Raw genomic sequence first — 25,513 nt, 5'->3', positions numbered from 1 at the left:
ATCTAATGAAGAGGAAAAAGCATGCGGACCAATCTGCTGCCCTAAGGGACAGAGAGCTAGGATACTGCACATGTGACCTTTTGGCTTGTGAAAAGCCTACATGCTCTTGCAAATAAACTCACAGAGGCTGCAAATCAAAATGATGCCGAGATCTTTGGACAAAAGGAAGGCAGAGGAGGAGGAGAGGGGGCAAGTGAAATTGAAAATGAAACAGAACCAAGCAGTGTAATCATTACACATCATGACAGACTCAACAGAGCTAATGTGTAGTACACCAAAAGATATAGCTTACACAAAATGCCCTTGATCTCAACACAAGTAATCTCATATGGTTCAGTAAGCAGGTTCCCAATAGCTCACGTCTCTTTCCTTCCAGACTTTGAAACCTGTCATCTGCTTTTTCACCCACCTCCCTTCGTTTGCACCTATTTTTCAGCTCCTGTTTGGCTGGCTGAAGTGGAGAGTGGAGACATTTCTTGACTGGCAGGTGGAAGCCACAGTATTTGCCAAGGACAAGAATAAGAAATACTCATGTCATTTTGACCTAAAATTTTCTTTCCCTTTTTTGAAAAAGGGCCCCAAATTGGTTCAGTGGCCCTATTCTCTAGATTGTAAAGAGAAAACTCAGTGGCCTCATGCAAGCTTTGCTTTGTTCGCAGGGCCTAGAAAAATACACGTTAAGTTCTAAGAGCTTAATTACTAAGATTTAATCTTCAAAAATTTGAACTGCAAAGTCAAGGTGTCAGGGTGAAGGAAATTCCTCTTTCACCCAGATGTGTCTGCCTAAAATATATACAAAAGAAAGACTCTGGTTCATTTTTATTTCCCCATTTTATAGATCATTTGTGAGTCTCCTCATTGAAGACAGCACAATTCTCAAATTGCAAGCAGTCCGGGATAATTGTTTCAGGAGTACCCACGTCTCCTCACAGAGCTACGTTCCTCAATGTCATGTCCAGTGACTGCTTCTTTTATTCATTCAACAGGTATTTGCTAGAATGGAAATGTGTACGGAGCATAATTCTATGTGCTTGGGATACAAAGATCTCTGGCCTGTGAGGCCTAATTTCTTTTCTTTTCAAAGACTTATTTTAATTATTTGAAAGGCAGCATGAAAGAAAGACAGAGAAGGACAGACAGAGAAAGAGCTTCCTCCCATCCTCCGGTTCACTCCCCAAATGGCCACAACGGCAGGGCCTGGGCCAGGCTGAAGCCAGGAGCCAGGAACTCCACCCAGGTCTCTCACATGGGCGCAGAGGCCCAAGCACTTGAGTCATCTGCTGTTTCCCAGGTGCATCAAGCAGAGAGCTGGATCAGGAGCCCAACACCCGAGACTCCAACCCAACTGTGATATGGGATGCAGGCATTGCAAGTGGCAGCTTAACCCACTGTGCCACAGTGCTGGCCCCAGAGGCCTAAATTCCTATTAGTGGAAGACAGTTGAAAAGTGGTCAGTAGGGTGGGGGTGGGGAGACTACAATAAGCTAAAGAGAATCAAGAGTAGGAAGTGGGAAGCTGCAGTTTAAATCGGGTGAGCTGCATAGGTGACATTAAGAGGAAAGACATGGAAGAGTTGACAGAAGAAGGGACAAGTGGATCTAGGAAAATGAGGTCACAGGCCTAAGACTGGGCCAAAGCAAAGACAGATGCCAGAGAGCTGAGCGAGAAGAGCAATGAAGGACGAGGCCTGAGAGGTAGAGTGGAGCGTCTCATGACATTTTTTTTTTCTGATGAAAATCCTGCTTTTACTCTGAAAGGAACAGAGGTTACTGAGAGAGATGAGAACCGATTTAATTTCAAGGGATCTTCTGTTCCCTAGGATGAGAATAAGACGTATCAGCAAGGCTAGAAGTGGAGAGAACAGCAGCTGGCAATAGAGGACGATGGCCTAACCCAGGAGAGAACCATCAGGGGTGGGGGTGAGAAGCAGTCAGACCCTGGATATGATGCGAGGGCAGGCACCAGGGATTTCCTGACAGACTAAACACGGAAGAACAGAGTCAAGTGTCACTTCAAGGACCTTGTTCGAAACAACTGGAAGGTTGGGATTTCCATCAACTGAGACGAGGCAAGTCTGGGGCCGAGGAGAAAAGCAGATCAGTTTTGGACGAATCAGATCCAGACTACTTCTTCCAATCTATCTAGCGCTTAGAACACAAGTAGCTGCAAACAACGGCTCTATAATCCAAAATAACCTCACGCACACTCACACCACCGTGCATTTGAACATGCTGATCTCTATGCCTGGGACGCCCCTTCCTTCCCTTCCAGTCTAGCAACCTGCTACTCATTTTCCAAGGGCCAGGTCAGAATCTCCTGTATGTGTGACGACTTTAACGACCCCTCCTGCAGAGTTGGTCACAGCCACTTCTGTTTACGACTAGTATTTTGTTGATGTTGAAACTCCGGACCTACCCACGCTTCACTGTAAGGACCTGCCTGTGAGTTCCCGAGAAGCCACAAGACCTGCGTCATGGGTCATGGAGACACCTCCTGGTGTACTGATGACATGCCTGGGGCATACTTGTTTGCTCAATGACTACAGACACAATACCAGTATCTGCCACACTGTTTTCCTTATTGAAGGCACTCTCACTTATTATCTCATTTTATCTCAATAATAATCCTGAGAAGAAAGGGCAGTATTGTTCAGATCAAGATGGGAGAATGAGGTTCAGAGAGTCTGACTTGCCCAAGGTCATGTTATTTCACGGTACACTGAACTTTGGCCAAAGCCGCCTGACTCTTTATCTATCGAGTGTTCCAACAGCTTGGGGAACTTTCACTGTCACCAGGTCTGTTTGGGTGGCCAACATCAGCACCTCCTTATGATATGCATACTGTGTGTGGGAAACTCGGAGTCTGCTGTGGCCAAAGGTTGCAGCACACTCCCCAGCAAGTGCCTACAGTCTTTTTTTTTTTTTTTTTTTTTTTTTTTTTTTTGACAGGCAGAGTGGACAGTGAGAGAGAGAGAGACAGAGAGAAAGGTCTTCCTTTGCTGTTGGTTCACCCTCCAATGGCCGCCGCAGCCGGCGCGCTGCGGCCGGCGCACCGCGCTGATCCGATGGCAGGAGCCAGGAGCCAGGTGCTTTTCCTGGTCTCCCATGGGGTGCAGGGCCCAAGCACCTGGGCCATCCTCCACTGCACTCCCCGGCCACAGCAGAGGGCTGGCCTGGAAGAGGGGCAACCGGGACAGAATCCGGTGCCCCGACCGGGACTAGAACCTGGTGTGCCGGCGCCGCTAGGCGGAGGATTAGCCTAGTGAGCCGTGGCGCCGGCCTGCCTACAGTCTTTCCCTCTGATCCTGACTCATAGCTCCTGCAAAGACAGCAGAGAACACAAGTAGTATCACATCTGCAGGATCTGGGGAGGTAGGGGCCGGGGTAAAACTAAAAACAGGACAAGGCCAAAATATTGCCAAAGGTTAGTTTTAAGATCTATTCAAGGCTACGTTAGCGAAACTAAGAGGTGGAGGCACAGGTAAGTTGGCTTTCGTGAGTGTAGCTGCATCAGGTGTCAGGCAATTCTTCAGCTAAATTGAGAAAGTTCTGGAGTTGGCAGCTGGGACCAGTGCTGGCAGAAGGTTAGCAGGCAAGGGAAGGAGACAGGTGAGAGGAAGTACTGAGGATTTTAGGAAACAGCCTCAGTGTCCGTTGCTCTGTTTGTCAGCATTACTGTTTTGCGTGGGTTGTCCTTACAGAAGGTTGACCATCTCAACCACTGCTCTCTGTCCTATGTCTGCTATGTCAGCCTTCCTGGAAGCTTTAAGGGAAGAAAGGAAAGTTTCATGGCACTGATCCTCAAGAGGGATCATTTTAAAATGGAATAGCAAGTACTGGTTATTTCCATTGAATCCTCAGAGCCAACACTAGTTTCTTCTTTTTTTTTTTTTTTCCAAAGATTTATTTATTTACTTGAAAATCAGAGTCACACAGAGAGAGGAGAGGCAGAGAGAGGGAGGGAGAGAGAGAGAGAGAGAGGGAGAGGGAGAGAGAGAGGTCTTTAATCTGCTGGTTCCCCTCAACTGCTGCAACAGCTGGAGCTGCGCCGATCCAAAGCCAGGAGTCAGGAGCTTCCTCTGGGTCTCCCACGTGGGTGCAGGGGCCCAAGGACTTGGGCCATCTTCTACTGCTTTCCCAGGCCATAGCAGAGAGCTGGATAGGAAGAGGAGCAGCCAGGACTTGAGCTGGCTCCCATATGGGTTGCCGGCGCATCAGGCCAGGGCTTTAACCCACTGTGCTACAGTGTCAGCCCCCCAGTTTCTTTTTAAGATTTATTTTATTTGCAGCCGGTGCCGTGGCTCACTAGGCTAATCCTCCGCCTTGCGGCGCCGGCACACCGGGTTCTAGTCCCGGTCGGGGCGCCAGATTCTGTCCCGGTTGCCCCTCTTCCAGGCCAGCTCTCTGCTGTGGCCCAGGAGTGCAGTGGAGGATGGCCCAAGTGCTTGGGCCCTGCACCCCATGGGAGACCAGGAGAAACACCTGGCTCCTGCCTTCAGATCAGCATGATGCGCCGGCTGCAGTGCGCCAGCCGTGGTGGCCACTGGAGGGTGAACCAATGGCAAAGGAAGACCTTTCTCTCTGTCTCTCTCTCTCTCTCTGTCCACTCTGCCTGTCAAAAAAAAAAAAAAGAAAAGAAAAGAAAAGAAAAAAAGAAAAAAGAAAAATATTTATTTTATTTGAAAAGTAGAGTTACCAAGAGAGACAGGCAGAGATCTTCCATCCATTGGTTCACTCCCTAAATGGCCACCTCGGTCAAAACTGAGCCGATCCAAAGCCTGGAGCCAGGAGCTTCTCCCAGGTCTCCCATTCGAGTGCAGGAGCCCAAGCACTTGGCATCTTCCACTGCTTTCTCAGGCCATAGCAGAGAGCTGGATTGGAAGTGGAGCAGCCAGGACTAGAACCGGCACCCATATGGGATGCTGGCACTGCAGGCTATAGTTTTACCTGCTATGCCCGATAACACTAGTTATAATATATGATCTCCTCTTCCTCTTGTTCACATAATTGATAAAGCAAGGCTATCAATTTCCATCAAGGAGTAAGCACGCAACAAGATACATCTTTGCTACAGCACTAAGTACTTCTCTAGAAAAACAGAGAATTGCAAAAGTTTCAAAAACACAATGAAAGTGCATGGGTATTGTGGCACAGTGGGTAAGCATCTGCTTTCCACACTAGCATCACTTATTAGAGTCCCAGCTGCTCCTTTTCTGATCCAGCTTCCTGCAAATGTTCCTGGGAATGGCAAATGACGGCCCAGGTGCTTGGGCCCCTGCTGCCCACATGGAGACCAAGATGGAGTTCCTAGCTTCTGGCTTCCGCCTAGCCCAACCCAAGCACCTAGAGGTATTTGCAGGGTCAAAGAGTAGATGGAAGATTCTCTCTCTCTCACTCTCGCTCGCTCTCTCACTCTGACTTCCAAATAAATAAATAGATAAATCTTAAAAAAAATAAAAGGAAAATACAATAAATGCAATGAAGAATTCCGTTGAAAATCTGTTGCTACACTTCAAGGATTTACTAAGCAAACTGAAGGGGAAATTAAAAGTATTCTCTCAGGCTGCAGTAGAGGTACAGAAAAAAAAAAAAAAAAAGAAACAGAACATCTGGAGTCGGTCCAATCTGTTCTCAGGCCCACAGACAGTGATGTTAACCAAACTGTTCCTGAGATACCTACAAAGAGGCCTACTCCTATCTCGCAGCAAGAATGTCCCAATCTCAGCTCTGCGCCATGAGATGCCCTGTGCTTCGGTGAGTAGAAGCCCACATTTTCCAAGCTTTTTCTTCCATATCACACTTCCCCATTCCCCTGACTCTCTGCACTCCCCCTTCATCCCATCATCTCCTGACTTCCGCTCCAGGCTGTGGGTGTACACTCCTGCATCAGCCAGAACTCACAGACCCAGTCAGGTCCTAGATGTCACCTCCAGCTCTTCCCACAGGGATTCTGGGGTCTCCAGGAACCAGAGCAAGGTCTACAACCTTGCTGCACACAAAATGTTGTGTGGGAACCAGATTTGCTACCTTATTACTCTAATAGAAATATGGAATCTCAGGTCCCACCCTAGACCAACTGAATCGGAATCCGCAGGATTTTCATAAGATGCCCAGGTGATTCAGATGCACAGTGAAGTTTGAGGAGCACACCAGACACCCACTTGGTCTTTGGAATCCTCCTGCAGAAGACCCAGGTCCAAGGAGAAACACGGCAGTCATCTATTCATGGGCTCAGGGCAGGAGTGCTGGCTGTCAAGCCCAAGATCCTTAATGCTCATGAAGGATTTTCCTGAGATATACACTATTAATCTAGAAATGGGGGCCGGCGCTGTGGCACAGCAGGTTAACGCCCTGGCCTGAAGCCCCGGCATCCCATACGGGCACCAGTTTGAGTCCCGGTTGCTCTTCTTCCAATCCAACTCTCTGCTATGGCCTGGGAAAGCAGTAGAAGATGGCCCAAGTCCTTGGGCCCCTGCACCCATGTGGGAGACCCGGAGGAAGCTCCTGACTCCTGGCTTTGGATCGGCACAGCTCTGGCAGTTGCGGCCACCTGGGGAGTGAACCAGCGGATAGAGGACGGCTCTCTTCGTCTACCTCTCTCTATAACTCTGTCTTTCAAATAAATAAAATAAATCTTTAAAAAAAAAAAAACTAGAAATGCTGATTGTTAGGCTTACTAAATTTAAGACTTCTCAGAAAAATGAGATACCTGGTAAGTTCAATGCTACCTGAGGGGGGGTTGATGGGTAGCTATTTGTTACCACTTGAGCCTTGTAATCTGCAGTAGTTTACTACTCTACTGGAAAAAACAACAACCATTTTGGTGCTGTGCTCAGATACTGACCGAAGGCATTCAGCAAGCTGAGAAGTATCTATGACAACTATAAAAGTCAGGGTGAGATCAGAGAGTCTGTTCTTGCCTGGATCTGCTTCCATGTAACATCTCCTCCCCAGGCCCTTCCCCTGATGGTGCTATTATTATGGTAATTCAGTCGACAAGGACTGGACAGACTGAAAACCAACTTCTCTGCATCTGACAGAGAGGTCTCACTTGATTAAGGCATTTAGAGATCAAGTGGAAGTAACTGGAAAGCAAAGAGAAACACCAGCAGCTTGGATAGTCCAAGGCTGTAGTCATGTTTGCGACAAACAAAAAAAATCTAGCAGACTAATCAAAGGTTTAACAGCAAGTTCCAGTAGGCGAGCCAGACATAGAGGGCACTAGAAGAAAGTTTCATATACTGGCTTGACAAGGGCTATTCAAATACATAGCAGGAACGGGATGGGCCACCCAACACCCAAGCCATCCACCACTGATGGACAATGGAGCTTGCACACACACAGAAAAGATGCAAGAGTCCAACGCTGCGAGAAGACTTAAAAATGGCACAAACTTTGAATGCATTCCCCGACCACACATAAATCCTAAAGCATACAGAAGTCTTATTAGCTGGAGTGTTTGAGCATGAGTCTCATCAATCATGGACCGACTATTTAGTTATGAAGCAACAGGAGTGAACTGTATGAGGCCAAGTGGTTTGTTTTCTTCTGAAAAAAAAAAAAAAGAAATTCATAGAAGACATCAGCAGTCATGCACTGTAGAGAAGACTTGCAATAAATTTAATACAAACAAGTTATCAAATAAACGACAACCTCAAATCCTTCAAGGGAGAAAAGGCAGAATCCACAGTTGCTAAGACATATCTAAAATGTCAGCATCCAACAACAAAAAAATAATGAGACAAGCAAAGATAAGGGAAGAGTGCCTCATACACAGGGGGTAAAAGCTGTCAACAGAAAATGTCCCTGCACCGTCCTAAATATTGGGTAGAGTCAGCAGACAAAAACTTGTTTATTTAAAGATTTATTTATTTATTTTAAAGTCAGAGTTACAGAATCAGAAGGAGAGACACAGAGACAGAGAGAGAGAGAGAGAGAGAGAGAGATCTTCTACCTGCTGCTTCACTCCTCAAATGGCCACAACAGCCAGGGTTGGGCCAGGCCAAAGCCAGGAGCCAGGAGCTTCTTCCAGGTCTCCCATGTGAGTGGCAGCTTGGGCCATCAGCAGGGAGCTGGATCAGAAGTGGAGCATCCAGACACATTGGATGCCAGCATCACAGCTGACAGCTTTACCCACTATGCTGCAACGCTGGCTTAAGCAGACAAAAACTTTAAGAAGCTATTATAAAACATGTTAACAAAATAAAGGAAAACATGATGATAATTACTTAACTAAGAGAAAATCCCAATAAAATGTCAAAATTATTTTAAAAACTCAAATAAGAAATTTCAGAATTCGAAAGTCTAACACCTGCAATAATAGAGGCAAAATTTGACCAGAAATTTGAAAAGAAAATACCAAATTTGAGAGGAAGAAGGCAATCAGTGAACTAGAAAACAAATCAATAGAAATTATCCAATATGAAAAACAGAGAAGAAAGGATGAAGAAAAATAAACCAGCTCAGAGAGCTGGGAGGACAGCAGTAGCCCCAAGGACAACAGCAGCCCCAAAAGGAGAGGAGAGGAAGAGAATAGGAACAGAAAAAAAAAAGAAATAATAACTGAAAAAATCATAATTTGATGAAACATATTAATGTATAGATTCAAGAAGTTCAAAGAACCCTATTAGGATAAAAGAAATCGGTACCCAAGTACATCAAAATCAAGCCATGGAGAATGAAAGGTAAACAAGATCTTGAAAGAGCAAGAGGAAAATGACTCATCACCTACAGTGGAAAAAACAAGCCAATGTATGACTTCTCATCAGAAACAATGGAGACCTGAAGGCAGGGGAACAAAATTACCGAAGTACTGAAAAAAAATATTTGCCCATCAAGATTGTATCACATGAGGTGGGTGTTGTGGCACAGCAAATTAAGCAGCTGCTTAGGACACTGCATCCCAAATCAGAGTGCATGGATTGGGGTCCTGCTTCCAACTCTGATCTAGCTCCCTGCTTATGTGCCTGGGAAAACAGCTCCAAATCTGATCTAGCTTCCAAATCTGATCTAGCTCCCTGCTTATGGGCCTGGGTGCTTGGACCCCCGCCACTCACAAGAGAGACCATGATGGAATCCTGGTCCCTGACTTCAATCTGGCCCAGCCGTGGCTACTGTGACTGTTTGGGAAGTGAATCAATGGCCTGAAGATATCTCTCTCTCTCTCTCCCTCCCTCCCTCCCTCCCTCCCATCACTCTGCATTCCAATAAATCTCTTTTTAAAAGATTTACTTATTTATTTGAAAGTCAGAGAAACAGAGAAAGAGAGAGGAGGCACAGAGAGAATCTTCCATCTGCTGGTTCACTCCCAGATGGCCGCAACAGCTGGATCTGGGCCAGGCTGAAGCCAGGAGCCCAGAGTTTTTTCCAGGTCTTCCAAGTAGCTGCAGGGGCCCAAGCACTTGGGCTATCTTCTACTGCTTCCCCAGGTACATTAGCTGAATTGGAAGCAGAGCAGCTGGGACTCAAACTCATGTCCAGGTGGGATGCCGGCACTGCAGGCAGAGGCTTAACCCACTGTGCCACAGCACAAGCCCCAATAAATAAATATTTAAAAAGAAAAAGAAAAGAACTATGGCGGAAAATAGTAAAATAAATCCAAAGAAAAAATAAGGAAGGTAATAATGAATTTAGAGTTGAAGTCAAGGAAACCAAACACAGGATTAAAAACATCAACAAAGGGCTGGCGCTGTGGCACAGCAAGTTAAAGCCCCAGTCTGCAGCACCTGCCTCCCATATGGGCGCCAGTTCAAGACCCGGCTGCTCTACTTCTGATTTAGCTCTCTGCTATGGCCTGGGAAAGCAGCAGAAGACGGCCCAAGTCCTTGGGCCCCTGCACGTGCACCTGCACGGGAGACCCAGAAGAAGCTCCTGGCTTAGGATCCCTGTAGCTCTGACCATTGCAGCCATCTGGGGAGTGCACCAGCAAATGGAAGACCTCTCTGTCTCTGCCTCTCTGTAACTCTGCCTTTCAAATAAATAAATAAATCTTAAAAAAAAAAAAAAATCTGGCAAACCATAGTCTAGACTAACCAAGAACATGGAAGAAAAGGCCAAAAACAAAACAACCACAAAAAGAGAAATGAAAATGAGGACATCCATATTAACTATAAGCCAACAAATTGTACAACTTAAATTAAATGGAAAGAGTTCTAGAAATATATAAATTGCCAAATCCAACTCAAGAATAAAAAGAAAATCTGAATTGATTTATGACAAGCAAAGAAATTTAGTCACTAATTTAAAATACTCCAAAAGGGGCCAGCGCTGTAGTGTAAGGGATAAAAGCCACCACCTGCAGTACCGACATCCCATACGGGCAGTGGTTCGAGTCTCAGCTGCTCCACTTGCTAACTTCAATGGTAAATTTTATTAAATATTTACAGAAGAAATAGCACCAACCCTCCACAATTTTTTTTCAGAAAATGGAGGAGAGACCACTTCTCAATGTAAGCAACATGGTCAGTATTATTCTGGTCAGTATTATCTACATTAAACCAAGACAGTACAAGAACACAAAACTACAAGTCAACATCTCCTAAGAACCTAGAAGCAAATATGCTTAACAAAATACAAGTAATCTGAATTCAGTACCACATAAAAAGGATTATACAACATGACTCACTGGGATGTATTACAGAAATCCGAGTTAGTTTCAACATCCAAAAATCAATTAATGTTAACATATAGTGTTAATAGATTAAATGATGAAACTATATTATAATTCTTGTATAATTGCAAAAAAATGCATTTGACAAAATCCCACACGCGTTCATGATAAAAATTTTCAACAAGCTAGGAATAAAGTAACCCTCTGAGACAGATGAAGGGTTTCCATGAGAACTCTACAGTTACATACTTCATGTGAGAGGGAGGGCCGGTGCTGTAGTGTGGCAGGTAAGGTCACCACCTGTGATGCCACCATCACATATGGGTGCTGCTCCTCTCCTGGATGCTCTACTGCCAACCCAGCTCCCTGCTAATGCTCTTGGCTAAAGCAGTAGAAGATGGTCCAGGTGCTTGGGCCCCTGTCACTCATGTGGGAGTAAGTTCCTGACTCCTGGCTTCAACCTGGCTCCCCCTTGACTGTTGCAGCCACTTGGGGAGTGAACCAGCACATGGAAGATTTCTCTGTCTCTCCCTCTCTCTGTAACTATGACTTTCAAATAAATAAATAGACAAAGTAATAATAATGTGAGAGGGAATACATCCCCCTAATATTGGGAACAAGGTAAGGTTATCTACTCTCACCACTTCTATTCAATAGTGTGTTGCAGCTTCCAGTTCTTGCAATAATATAAAAAGTGATGACATTCTGGGGCCAGTATCATGGTACAGAGGGTTAAGCCCTTGTAGAAAACATTTTGGCACTATTTTGAAAAGCTAAACATAAATATCCCATACAACCCAACAATTCCATTGCCAAGTGTGTGCCCAAGAGAAATGAAAACACTGCTACACACAAAGACTTCCATGCTAATTAATGTTCATAGCAGCCCCATTCATAATGTCCCCGACTGGACACAATCCAAGCGTGTATCCTGGTAAATAGAGAAAACACAGTGTGGTATCTGCTTATGACGGAGCACCACTGACACGTGTTAGAACATAGAGGAATCCCAAAAACATGCTCGGACACAAAAACTCCATACAACATGATTGCATTAACGTAAAATGTCCAGAAAAGGCAAATCTGGAGACAAAACAGCAGATCACTGGCTGCCTTGGGGTGAGAGATTTTTAACTGCAAATGGTCTCCAGGAAATCTGAGGGGACTGCTGGTCTTTGTTTAAGATTCATTTATTTATTTGAAAGTCAGTTATACAGAGAGAGGATAGGCAGAGAGAGAGAGAGAGAGAGAAAGAGAGAGAGGTCTTCCATCCGATGGTTCACTCCCCAATTGGCCACAATGGCCAGAGCTGCACCGATCCAAAGCCAGGAGCCAGGAGCTTCTTCCTGGTCTCCCATGCAGGTGCGGGGGCCAAGGACTTGAGCCATCTTCTACTGCTTTTCCAGGCCATAGCAGAGAGCTGGATTGGAAGTGGAGCAGCTGGGTCTCAAACCAGTGCCCATGTGGGATGCCGGCGCTTCAGGCCAGGGCATTAACCCACCGAGCCACAGCACCAACCCCTGCTGGTCGCTTTTCAAGCTGGACCATGGTTGCTGTGTTAGTCTTCTACTGCTGCCTAACAAGCTACAACACAAGCAAAGACTTAAAATGCCCATTTATTATCTTGCAGTTCCTCACAGGTCAGCGGCCCAGCCATGGTGGAGGTGGGTCCTACTGGGCTGAAATCAAGGTGTCAGCTGGGCTGTGTTGCCACCAGGGTCCCCTTTCAAGCTCGGCTGGTTGTTGGCGGAACCCAGCTCCTCGTTGTGGAAGGACAGAGGCCCGGCTCCTCCACTGTCCGCTTCCTCGGTTCAGCAGGAGGGTCTCTCTCTTATGCCAGTCCCCTTTCAGGCACTTACACCTGATCAGTTCAGGCCCAGCCAGGATATTGTCCCCTTGCATTAACTAATAAGATGACCTTAATAACACTTGCAAAATCCCTTCACCTTTGCCATGCAATGTCACCTAATTAAAGAAGTGACACTGTACTCATTCACAGGGCCCACTCTGGTATCCCACAAAGAGCATCATACAGGGCACGGACACCAGCACTGGGCATCTTAGGGGTCCTCTTCAATCCTGCTTACCACCGCTATACAGCTGACAAATTCACTAGAACTCACCAACTGTATACATATCATAGGTTAATTTTATGTTATGTAAATTATACCTCAAAAAGCTGTTTAACAATTGTGGTGAAAAAGAAAATGGTGGCTGGCGCCGCAGCTCAATAGGCTAATCCTCTGCCTTGAGGTGCCGGCACACCAGGTTCTAGTCCCAGTCGGGGCGCTGGATTCTGTCCCAGTTGCCCCTCTTCCAGGCCAGCTCTCTGCTGTGGCCCAGGAGTGCAGTGGAAGATGGCCCAAGTCCTTGGGCCCTGCACCCGCATGGGAGACCAGGAGAAGCACCTGGCTCCTGCCATCGGATCAGCGTGGTGCGCCGGCCGCAGCACACCGGCCACGGCGGCCATTGGAGGGTGAACCAACGGCAAAGGAAGACCTTTCTCTCTGTCTCTCTCTCTCTCACTGTCCACTCTGTCTGTCAAAAAAAAAAAAAAAAAAAAAAAAAAAAAAGAAAAGAAAAGAAAATGGTGTCCAGAGAGCCGTAATTCTCACTTTTTTACTTGGGCTACATTATTTTTCTCATGAAATGAACCAAGCCCAGGACTGCCTTTTCTAGGAAATGATGCCACAGAGAGCCAAGTTTTCCACACTCATCAGCCATGTCCTTTGTAATTGGTTATGGCAGCTACTTCACAGTAACCACTTCCCGTATGCACGGCAGCCAACTCTTCCACTACCGGGCTTCAGTCTTGGGTCGCCGTCTTGGTAATGAATGGGGGCTCACTTAGACTCAAAGACTTCGGATCTCCATAGAGAGGAGTCACCCCGGACGAGAGTTTCCACTCTCCAGTTTCTCCACTGGGGAGTGGCTCTACTTTGAGTTGCCGTCAAACCAAGTGGGAACAATGTGTAGTCACACGAGGCCCCCTTTATGCCAGCTGTATACTCTGCAAAATGTCATCACCCCAAAGGTCAGAAACTATGAGTCGTGGAGCTCTCTCTGAGGACCCCGGAGCCTCTTTGAAGTGGAACCGCTCTCCTCTCGTGCTGTCTTGTGTATGCTGAACCAGTGTCTAAAACCAAATGTTTCCCAACTTCAGGCTACTCTGAGAACCCTCAGCCTTTAAAGAGCTTGCTTGTGTAGAAAACACAGCAGGGCTTTGGGGGAGCGAACCTGCGGGTGGGTGCTCTCTCTGTGTCTGTCTCTCTCTGTCTCTCAAATAAACAAGCAAGCAAGCAAACAAACAAATAAAACAGCAGGGCTCGCTAATTCCACCTCAGGTGCTCCCATGACACCATGAAGCAGTGTGCACTCCCCAAGGGGACGCCCAGCAGGGTCAACTGGATGGCTATCTCCTAGCTGGCTGTTCTCAAGCCAAACTGAACTGTCACCATGGAAACGCAACACAATGGAGCTGTCCCTCCTGGAGAAAAAAACATTTAGAATTCCCCATTCAAGGGTTTAATGTTAAACATAAGAGAAACCCTTCTGCATAATTTATTTTTATAAAAATAAGATCCTTTGTATAAGCAAACTTTAAGAAATAATGACTTAACTCTTGAGAAAATAAATTAGGGTCACTGGCTTTTCACAATCCTAATGACGAAAATGGCCACCGTATCAGATCATTTGAAAAATCCTAAAAGCTTCAATTCAATTAGCTAAGGGTGCAATCCCATTCCTCCAACGTGCTGTAGATCAGATAAAACTCTACACTTACCTAAGTAGCATCTCCGGGACACGGGCTGACACTGCACCCTACGCAATGCTTCCCTGCGACATTTAGGTTGTAACCTACAACTCACAGCACCACAGAGGCGTGTATTCCATTCTCTCATCATTTATCACATCGAAGGCAAATAGTCCATTCCCTTGTTATTTATCATGTCAGGGTAACACAGCAGCTCACAGACTGAGAGATAAGGGTCAGACTCCTTGGGTTCCCAATCCCAGCTCTGCAACTTGGCAGCTGTGCTATTTTACCTAGTTAATTACATTTCCCAAGCCTCTACTTCCTCACCTTTAAAATGGGTATAACAGCATAAAGCCAGAGTCAGTAAACTATGACCTACATGCCACCTCCACTTTTGAAAGCAAAGCTTTAACAGAACACGGTCACACTTATTCATATACGTATTGTCCATGACTGGGTTCAGAGAGATTGTGTGGCCTGCAAAGCCTAAAAGATTTACCCTATGGCCCACTACAGAAAAAAAATCTGCTGGCTTCTGACAGGGAAGATTCATGGGGGATTCAATGAGAAAATTCATGGAAGGTGCTATATGCAGTTAAGAAAACCACAGTTGAGGCCAGGAATTACCATGGTTTATTAATAGCAGTAAGTTGTAAAACTCTTGTGATCTCGTGTCCTAAAGCTCAGATACCTTGATCAAGAACAGCCTGGGAGCAGACTGCCTGGGAAGTAACACCTGGGCATCAGTAGGCTGTTTCCAATGTGCTGCCCACGGAGGTGGTGAGGTGGTGTGAACGCAGGACGTGACGGGCAGCTGTCAGTGCAGGCAGGGGGCCTGGGGAGGCCACAGACGGCAGCTGCCACAGTCACCCATGTCACATAAAAGATACTCTGCCCTTCCTTCATGGAGGAGCTCTCGGGCACAGGTGTGAGACACATGCATATTCATGGCTGGCCTCACTCCTAACTACCCAGAGGAGACCACAGAGGGACTAGGAAGGCTGCGATGATGCTTGGGTAATGCCCAGAGCAGGTGCAGGTAGCCACACAGAGCCTAGTTCCATTTTCCTAGGCAGTCACTGGTTTCCCAAGTTGTCTTTTGCTTGTCCAGAATAGCAAATACAGGCAGTGGGCTAGAATATGAAATGTTTAAAGGTCACGTTCCTGTCACAAGATCTAGGTTTACAATTCAAGATGCCAGCACGGCTCTACAGCTGGGCCTATAGTCACACAACTGGCACAGCTGGCCTGAGTTAGTACATCTGCAAATAAACTCTGACTGATCATCACACGTTGCAATGGGCCCCATAAATCTTTCAAACGGGTCTCACAAAGTTGTCTTTCAAAGCAACTACATAAAAGATCTAAGGAGTTCCTGCTAACAGGGAGGCTTTCACATACGAACGACCGCCTGGACTCCGTCTGCTCCCATCTAGGGCTTGCAAGTCTCACCTGGGCAAGTCTGCCTCAGTGCCTTGTGTGTTAAAGCAAAGTTGTAAGAACACGCAAAATTAAGACAGTTGTTATTCAAAGTGCTGCATGCCGGTGGATTCTCATTAGTCTGTCCCAAAAGGATCATAAATAAGCTCAAGGAGGAAACATTAGCCCCAGGAGGAAACCCTAATTTCACCCATGGTTTCTAAGTTGATGTGGAACTTCCACATCACACAAGCTCACGAGTTGTGAAGTCCTTGATGTTCCTCCCAGAAACTTTCCAACCAAATAAATCATCTCACAGTGTTTTTAAAAATTTGGCCCAGCGGGTTAAGCTTCAGCTTGCAACAGTGATATCCCCTATCAGCGTGCAGGTTTGAGTCCCGGCTGCTCCACTTCTGATTCAGATCCCTGCTAATGCACCTGGGAAGGCAGCAGAACAAGCCCAGGTGCTTCAGTCCCTCCCATCCAGGTGGAAGACCAGGATGGAGTTTCTGGTTCCTGACTTCAGTTTGGCCCAGCCTGGGCTGTTATGGTCATCTGGGGACTAAATCAGCAGACAGAACATGTCTCTCTCCACACGCCCCCAACCCCGTTCTGTATCTACATAAAAAAAGGAAAAGGAAATAAATAAAAAGTAGGCCCTTTGTTGGCTATAGGAGCTGCTTAAAAGCCATACACTGGCCGGCGCCTCGGCTCACTAGGCTAATCCTCCGCCTTGCGGCGCCGGCACACCGGGTTCTAGTGCCGGTCGGGGTGCCGGATTCTGTCCCGGTTGCCCCTCTTCCAGGCCAGCTCTCTGCTGTGGCCAGGGAGTGCAGTGGAGGATGGCCCAGGTGCTTGGGCCCTGCACCCCATGGGAGACCAGGAAAAGCACCTGGCTCCTGGCTCCTGCCATCGGATCAGCGCAGTGCACCGGCCGCAGCGCAACAGCCGCGGCGGCCATTGGAGGGTGAATCAACGGCAAAAGGAAGACCTTTCTCTCTGTCTCTCTCTCTCACTGTCCACTCTGCCTGTCAAAAAAAAAAAAAAAAAAAAAGCCATACACATGACACCAGCTGTTACGTTGGCTGCCCTAGAGGAGCTTCCTATCTGAGACGGACCAGGCTGTCCCTGGTGGAAACAGAGGCTGGGCAATCACACCACGTGGGCAGATATCACAACGGACCAGCCGCAGAGGTCTCAGCGTTTACAGTGTATCCAACCTGATATTCAAGTTGCACCAAAACACTTGGCAATTCTGCCTGACTACAGCTGAGCCCCCAAACCCTCTGCAATAACATTCTTTAACTTTTTAAAAATGTATATAAAGGGAACACATTTCATGTATTTCATATATACAGCTTGAAGAACTTAATGATACTTCCCACCCTACCCTTCCTCCTCCCTCTTTTCTTATTTTTCTTTTAGGTTCTACCGTGGCATACTTTCTTTCTTTTCTTTTTTGTAAAGTCTATTTATCTACTTGAAAGGCAAAGTCAGAGGCAGAGACAGAGGTCTTCCATCCTCTGGTCCACTCCCCAATTGGCCACAACAGCCAGAGTTGAGCTGATTTGAAGCCAGGAGCCAGGAGCCTCTTCCGTGTCTCCCCACATGAGTGCAGGGGCCCAAGGACTTGGACCATCCTCCACTGCTTTCCCAGGCCACAGCAGAGAACTGGATCAGAAATGGAGCTAGCTGGGACTCAAATCGGTGTCCACATGGGATGCCGGCACTGCGGGCAGTGTTTTTACCTGCTACCCCACAGCGCTGGCCCCCATAGCATACTTTCAATTCACTTTATAATCAAGAGCTTAACACTCCACTAAATAAAGAATTCAACAAGTAGTAAGCAGAAAACCCACTGTTCCTCAAGAGTACAGACAAGCGCTATAAACAACAACCAAATCACAAATAACCTCCTTGAGGCTGCCCCATAGCACGCCCGTTTGGACTGAGGATGGCCGAGGGCCCACCCAAGGCTTTGCTTTCCCCAGCACCAGTGATCAGCAGCAATGGACCCATTTTTCACGTCAAAAGCCTTCTGATGAGCGTGGAGCAGCAAGGGCGCCTGCAGAGACTCCACCACCACACAGCCCCTTAAGTTCCCAGCGGATGACACTTTACATGTGCTTAAGGCAGCCAAGTTGGAGTCAACTTGATAGACAAAAAGAGTAATCAACTAATTCAGCTGCCTATTTCACACGGTTGTCCAGTTAATAGAAGTAACACCCTACCAGCTCTTCCAGGCCTTAATTTTAGGGAATAAAGGCTTGTTATTTACTGATTTATTATTTATTTATATATTTGCAAGTCAGAATTAGAGAGAGAGAATCTTCCACCTGCTGGTTTACTCCCAAAATGGCCCCAAATCCCAGGACTGGGCCAAGCTGAAGCCAAGAACCTGGAGCTTCATCCGGGTCTCCCACGTGAGTGCAGGGGCCCAAGCACTTGGGCCATCTTCTGCTGCTTTCCCAGGTGCATTGGTAGGGAGCTGGATGGGAAGTGGAGCAGCTGGGACATAAACCAGCACCCATAGGAGATGTCAGTGTCACCGCTATGCCACAACATCAGCCCCACATTCTCATTGTTAAAGCACTATGTCCACACTCATGCTAAGCATGATGACGATTTGTTAGTACTAATCTCTTCTCTGGAGAAGGGACAGGCAGGGACAAGAGGCAGGGACAGGCAAAAAGAACCATAAACACCGAGACACACAAACCTGGTCACAAGTCTCACGATATGTTTCTCTTGACAGCAAACTTTAAGTATATGCAGATTGTAAGTTGGATGAATTTAATCCACTAAAATGTTTTCACGCTTTACTGGCTTGTGAGATTGCTAGTTAGTCATGGCTGACACAAAAAATTACTGTCTTCTTGAAAAATATGAATAGGATTAAAGCTTAAAATAAAACACAGTCAGATTTCAAGACTATTAGTGACACTGGATGCAACTGGGAAAAACGTATTTGCTGAATTTACATCCTTATTATATTACCTCAATCTGCTTTTCACATGTTATAATTTGTTGAAGGTTAAGAATACAGTTTGTGCTTTGAAAATAACTTCATCACACAGCATCCGTAAGCAGTATCAACCTCTCCGCAAAATGAGATTACTTCATTTATTTAAAATCCAAAAGGTACAGCCGGCGCCGCGGCTCAATGGGCTAATCCTCCGCCTGCAGCACCGACACATGGGGTTCTAGTCCCGGTTGCTCCTCTTCCAGTCCAGTTCTCTGCTGTGGCCTGGGAAGGCAGTGGAGGATGGCCCAAGTGCTTGGGCTGCACCCACATGGGAGACCAGGAGAAGTACCTGGCTCCTGGCTTCGGATCGGCGCAGCACACCGGCGGCAACGTGCCGGCTGTAGTCGCCCCTTGGGGGGTGAACCAATGGAAAAAGGAAGACCTTTCTCTCTGTCTCTCTCTCTCTCTCTCACTGTCCACTCTGCCTGTCAAAAAAAAAAAAAATCCAATAGGTACAAATATTGCCAAGGATGCATGATGTGTGTATATCCCTGAAGCAAATTTTGCCAGAACACTGGTGGAAAAAGCTGACAGGTGCATTCTAGCTAATAACAACACAGTCTGATGTCATCTCTGTTTTTAGCACTTCCATTGTTATCATCGTTTGCTATAAGAACATATCCTGGGTGATGAGAAAGTTTTACCTCTATTTTCTAGCTCAAGAAAGAGAAGTTCTAAAGCAATTTTTGCAAAGCTATGCATTATGAGAAAACTTCAAAAAGTTCACAGAGAAGTGGAATTAAAAGGTAATTTAATTTTGGTGCAAAAAAGTTTTGAAATCCATGCATAGTCCTTTCATAATATACACTTTCCAAGCTCTTTTTGAAAACCCCTTATACACTGAGGTTTCTTGGTCTATATAGAGTAAACCAGTATCTTTCGAACTTTTTTTTAAAGATTTATTTATTTTGAAAGTCAGAATTCCAGAGAGAGAAGAAGAAGGAGAGGAACAGAGAGGGAGAAGAGGAAAGGGGGAGAAGGGGAGAACAGGAGAGGGAGAGAGAAAAGAGATATCATCCATCCACTGGTTCACTCCCCAGGTGGCAGCAACAGCCAGCACTGGGCCAGGCCGAGGCCAGGAACCAGGACCTTCATCCAGGTCTCCCACACAGGTGGCAGAGGCCCAAGAATTTGGGCCATCTTCCACTGCTTTCCCAGGCTGTGAGCAGGGAGCTGGATCAGTAGAGCAGCAGGGATATGAACGGATTTCCATATGGGGTGCAGGCTCTGCAGGCGGGAGCTTTATCCACTGTGCCACAATGTTGGCCACAGTTTTCACCTATCTTTTTACTCCAGATGTCTCTCAAACATGTCATCATTTCCTTGAAGTCAGTCCCTAAAACCCACTAGCCAGTTGGAAAACGCTGTGCTGTAACTCAACTCACAGCTCAGAATATGAAGAAGAACACACGTAGGAGGGTTTAATGACCAGCTTCAAGGGGGAAAAAGTTGCATCTCTGAAGCTGCAGCAGGACCACTTCTGATCAGCATCACACGCCAGCGTTACAACTTCTCATTCCAGTCCTGGGTGCCTCGCTTGTGATTTATCAAATGCAGATGCCGGAACGCAATCTCAGAAAACGCTTAACTCAATCAGTGTGCAGCCACCCAGGCACCTCCGGAGGGAAATGACAAGCGCCAGTTTTGGACAGTGAAGGGGAAAGAAAGCCTTGTGCAAATCCGGAATCATCTGTCATGAGCAAAGGTGGAAAATTATAGAGGAACTCCTTTGGGTTGCAAAGATATCATTTAGGATTCCACAGCGGCAATTTAATAAATGATAGCCTTCTGGATTGAGTGATTTCACCTGCCTCCTCAAGTACCTAATTTAGGACCAGGGAGCAATTACAATCTACAGAGTCAAGGCATGGAATTATAAATGTCTGATTTACCATGGTCAAGGCTCCATCTACGTCTTCAAACCAGAGCGGATGACAACATCTCCCCATTTTCTCTAACAAAAGATCCACCTGACGTCTGACACTTCTCAATGTTCACGTATTCAACGATTCATCCTTGCATTCACTCATTCATCAAACAGGGGCATCTCACAAATGGGCCACCATATGCACAATGAGAAAAGTCATTCAGGCTGCTAATGAACAGAACAGGGACTGGGTTTCCACAGTCAGAGACCTGGGAAAAGCTGACAAGATTCTATTATGAGCAAGGCCCCACAGGCACGGATGACTACTGAGGTATCTGCTTCCATTTATCATGTGGAACCTGGCCCTCTCGATGCTGTCTGGAGCAAATATCAAATATTTTCATACAGCTGAGGCTCTCCTGTTCACTGACACCCATTCAACTGAGCTTGACTTTGCCTCATTTGGAAAGGCTTTACCTGGTATCTTTCCATAGACTGAATGAACTATGAAGTTAGATGTTTCTCGAAAGCTGTGTTTCTGAATTGAACTTTGATACGTTATAGGAGCTCACTCATCACATAATCCCTGTGCAGAATGAAGAATTTGTTGTGAATAATCACCCCCAATGGGTCTGTTGGGCTCACAACTTTCTCCAGGTGTGACTCCCTGTTACAAAGGAACAAAATAGGTGGAAGGAAGAGCTGATTTGCCTAAGAACTGGATTGTGCTACACTCAAATAACTTTAGCTTTGACTTAGTGTTCTCTCAATGTGATCCTTTTAGATGCAAATGTATTTCCTCATTGCAGGGTAATTTATGGGTTATTTCTATTGTATGAAGTCAAATTACTTCAGTGACCTGAAGTACCTCAATAAAATAGCTCTAAAACATTTAGTATGGAGTGTTATAAAACGGGGACTATTCTCCATTATACAAGTCATCACTCTAAAAATTTTAATAGATCTATTTTATTTACTTATTTGAAAGGCAGAGTGACAGCAAGGGGGTGAGGGAGAGACAGAGACAATGAGAGAAACACATACAACTGGTTCACTTCCCAAATGGCCACAAAAGCAGGCAAAGCCAGGAGCCTGGGACTCCAACTGGCTCTCCCACCTGGGTGGCAGAGGCCCAAGGACTTGGGTCATCATCCGCCACCTTCCCAGACACATTATCTGAGAGCTGATTGGAAGTGGAGCAGCCAGGACTGGAACTGGCACTCGGATATCGGATGCCAGCCTTGCAAGCAGCGGCTTCACCCACTGTGCCAGGACACCTGCCCCACTGTAAAAATGTCCATGCTCATCCCTTTCTCTTTCTTTCTGATATTAAGCTATCACCTGCACAATGCACTGCTCTTTACTCTGTCTCCTTATTATTTAAATCGTCTCTCACGCCTTCTGCCTTCAGACACTTTTTCTGGATATCACAACTCTCATTACCCACCCGAGCCTCTCCTCCACCTGCATCCTGTATGTGCTCTCAAGGCTCCTCTTCCAGTCTCAGTCCAGCAAATGAATGTGGCCGTGAACTCCCTGTCTGCTGTTCAATGACCCCTGCAGTGCTCTCGGACAGTCTGACACATACTTACCTTCCACTATAATTTGGCATCATGGTAACCGTTACTGGAAACAGATATAACCATGGGGTTCAAAAGCCCATATTCCGTCTACTAACATGCGGTTTGCCTTAAGGATTTGTGAGACAAAGTTCGAATCATCATTTATATAAAATATATACACCTTCTCATAGAAGCTAACACAACCAATACGGAAATAAAAATAGCTTTGGTTTACGTTATGGTATTAAGTATCTCTAAATTTCCACTTTACTACTTTGTTCATATTATTGCTATATCCATGCCTTTGACCTCAGAAGCAGAAATATTCAATTGGATGTATTAAATATATTTACAGAATGGCTTTTAATCCTCATGCTAGTAACATCAGGGCAAAAGACAACCTATCAAGCCACTTAGTCGAAGGCACAAAAGCAAAATTCGGCACATTTTCAACATTCAATTTTCCATCTTCCAAATACAATTTTTCAGTTTCCAATTGTAGCTTTAAGAAACACTAGGAAGAAGCTCCAATTACCGCAAATTGTTTTCTACCGCATTACCTTCTGGCAACCTCGACTTCGCAGCAACTATTTTAGTGTTCTAGTTACACACGCAACTAAGTTCTCCTACGGAAATGCTGTGAAAAGCAGGTGCTGCCTACCAAATTGAACAGGGAACCGTGTGTCGTGTTCACAGCGTCAACGGCAAATTCAGGAGTGAGGGTCGCCTCCCACAAGCAGGGAGTTGCAGTCACTCTTCATCAACAAACCCACCCAGGGAAGAAAACACTGGCTATGTCAATATGGAGAACAGCTTTACCCTGTCCTATCTCGAAACACTCTCACTCTGTGGACAATCCCAAAACACTGTAATGTGTTTTTCACAAAAGCAGCTGGCTGGGCATTTCTGTATTTATTCAATTAGACAGCAGAGGGGAAAGTCTCAGCACTGTCAGAAGAATATTTGCAATGCAATTAGGGGGAGGACAAGTGCATCTGAGTGGATGCCAGACACAGGGGCCTCCCCTTAATTCACACAACCCAACGTCTTTCTGCGGCGTGCAGCATCCAACAGCACTTCCTACAGTTTTCAAACTTTTGTCAGTTAACTACATGCTTACCGGGCGCCTCGTCTGGACACTCAACACTGCGGGCTCGGCATCCAGCACTGTGTACCTTGTTCCAGCACCATCTGTCACTTAAGCTTCCACAGATTCAAAAATTTCAATGCAAACTCATCTACGCGGTGGCGCTCACACTGAAGCTATAATTCAAATTTCGACGTGCAGCCTGAATTCCTTTTCAATGTTCTTCAACTTTGACCCAGCTCCCCCCACCCCCTTTGCTGAAAAGGGCCAAGACAACAGCCCAGCAAGTGGGGCAGGCAAAACAGGCCTCCTTTGTTCACTTTTGTCCTTTCAGCTCTCTATTGAGGTGAGGAACTGAAAAGGCTCTGGAAGGCAGCAGGCTGCTCACAGAACCGCAAGACTCCAGGAGGAAACTCTCCAGAGTCCATTTGTACCTTAAGACACAGTTAGTAAGTGCAAGGTTAGTGCTTTGCCTTTGCCTTGCACGAGAGAGAGAGGGACAGAGAGAGACAGACAGAGAGAGACTGAGACTCTGTTCATGCTGTTTGGCGTGAGTTTTGTGACATTCATCAAAAACGCATGCTGTAAGTTATACCATTCAAACGCCAAGGGCATCTGGAGCAGCATGAAATTAGCTTTACAGTTGAGATTTGGAGGAAGGATCACTGCATGAATACATCTACTGGATTTTTTGAATGCTCTCAGCCCACTGGAGAAAGATAAATCAAATTCACTGCATATCAGCCAGTGGAAGACCTCCTACAGGATTCCCTCAGATTTCCCTGGGAATAGATTCTTCTGGCTACAGTGGGTTTTGAACCAATACATTATGCCCTCCCATCATTTAATAAGAAGAATCTTAGAAGTATCCCTTTTGTCGGACAGCAATGGGCATTTTCCTTCTCATGTAAACTAAACAGTGCTTTAGTATAGGTCAGTATGGAGGGAAACCAGGGAGCATGGATACAAGAGAAGATCTCACCCGTTTGCCAACTGAGTAAGACTTGGGATGATAAGTGGAGGGGAGTTAGTGGCCCTAAGTCTGTTCCCTTGCCCCTGGCATTCTGTACACTCACTCAAGTTTTAGCCACTTGAGGGAAACCTTCCGTCACACTGTTCAAATTTATCTTTTTCTAATTTGAAATTCCAATCTTGTAGCCCAGTAAAATAGGTCAATTAAGTTGACACCGCGTCTTTCTTATTAGCTCAGTGAAGCAATTCTAATTGGGTGGTGACGGTGTATGCTGTCACCTTTGAAGCTTCCGTGGTGGGGCGAGGCCCCCAACGCAGGGCTCCAGCACACCTCCAAACAGGCAGCATCAGGAGATCCCCTACTTAGGTTCACACTGCACGCAAATTTACTCTCGCTCTGGATCGCAATAATGTCATGTCCAAGCAGTAAAACAAAAGCAAACTGATTAATTAACTCATTCAGCACAAGTGCCCTACAGACATAGATGCTAGCAAAGTAGTAGAGTAGTAAGAGAAAACAGTACCGAATAATTTAAGGGTATTACTCCCTTGTCTTGACGCTCCAACTCAACATTTAAGAAAATCACAAGGATGCATGTCACCAAAGCTATCTTATCCTGGCTACCACGACACACACACTCCACAGCAGCTATTTCATGCTTTGCACTACGTGTGGGGTCAGGTAATGCCTGCTGGAAACTGTGTGTCTTCTGATTAATAAAACTTAACCCAGAACTTAGAAAATCCTGTGAACGACGCATTCATAAGGCCCAGTAAATTAATAAATGTACAGCTTTAAAAAGTAGCAGCAACTTCACTTCACACTCATTAGGATGGTGCCAGCAAGAAAGCACAAAGTAGCAAGCGTTGCTGATGATGGGGAGAAACCGGACCCCTGGTGCATGGCTGGCGAGAAGTCGAAGTGGAGCAAATGCTATGGAAAACAGCAGGGCAGTGCCTCTGAAACACAGAAATCGAACCATCATAGAATGCAGCAGTCTGGTTTCTGGGTGTACACCCTAAAGAACTGCAAGCAGGGACTTGACGGGTATTTGCACACTGATATTCACAGCAGCATCACAGCAGCCAAAAGGTGGAAGGAACCCAACTATCAGTCAACAGATGATTGGGCAAACTTAATGCGGCAAATACAGAAAACGAAACAGCATCAGCTTTCAAAGGGAAGGAGATCCCGTTACACGGGTGAACCGTGGAG

At 46.0% G+C, this 25,513-nt stretch overlaps 1 protein-coding gene across 19 annotated transcripts in view; it reads right to left on the bottom strand.

Moving 5' to 3' along the window:
- NRCAM (neuronal cell adhesion molecule) overlaps window positions 1-25,513 on the bottom strand; it is a 325,016-nt gene that overhangs the window by 292,210 nt on the left and 7,293 nt on the right. Inside the window, exon 1 of one of the 19 annotated variants that reach the window (XM_089328418.1) lies at window positions 23,359-23,572. The exons of 16 other annotated variants lie outside the window; for them this stretch is intronic. The gene's annotated coding sequence lies outside the window, so the exon portion shown is untranslated. Of the gene's footprint in view, window positions 1-23,358; window positions 23,573-25,513 lie in introns of those variants that run through there. 2 more of the 19 variants (XM_089328419.1, XM_070071139.2) reach the window with 2 other exon arrangements.

Source organism: Oryctolagus cuniculus, chromosome 3 (assembly GCF_051225735.1).
Source record: "Oryctolagus cuniculus isolate XC-2025 breed Fujian yellow rabbit chromosome 3, ASM5122573v1, whole genome shotgun sequence".
Classification (NCBI taxonomy): Eukaryota; Metazoa; Chordata; class Mammalia; order Lagomorpha; family Leporidae; genus Oryctolagus; species Oryctolagus cuniculus.
Note: the sequence above shows the minus strand (reverse complement) of the source record. Positions and strands in the feature narration are given on the sequence as shown.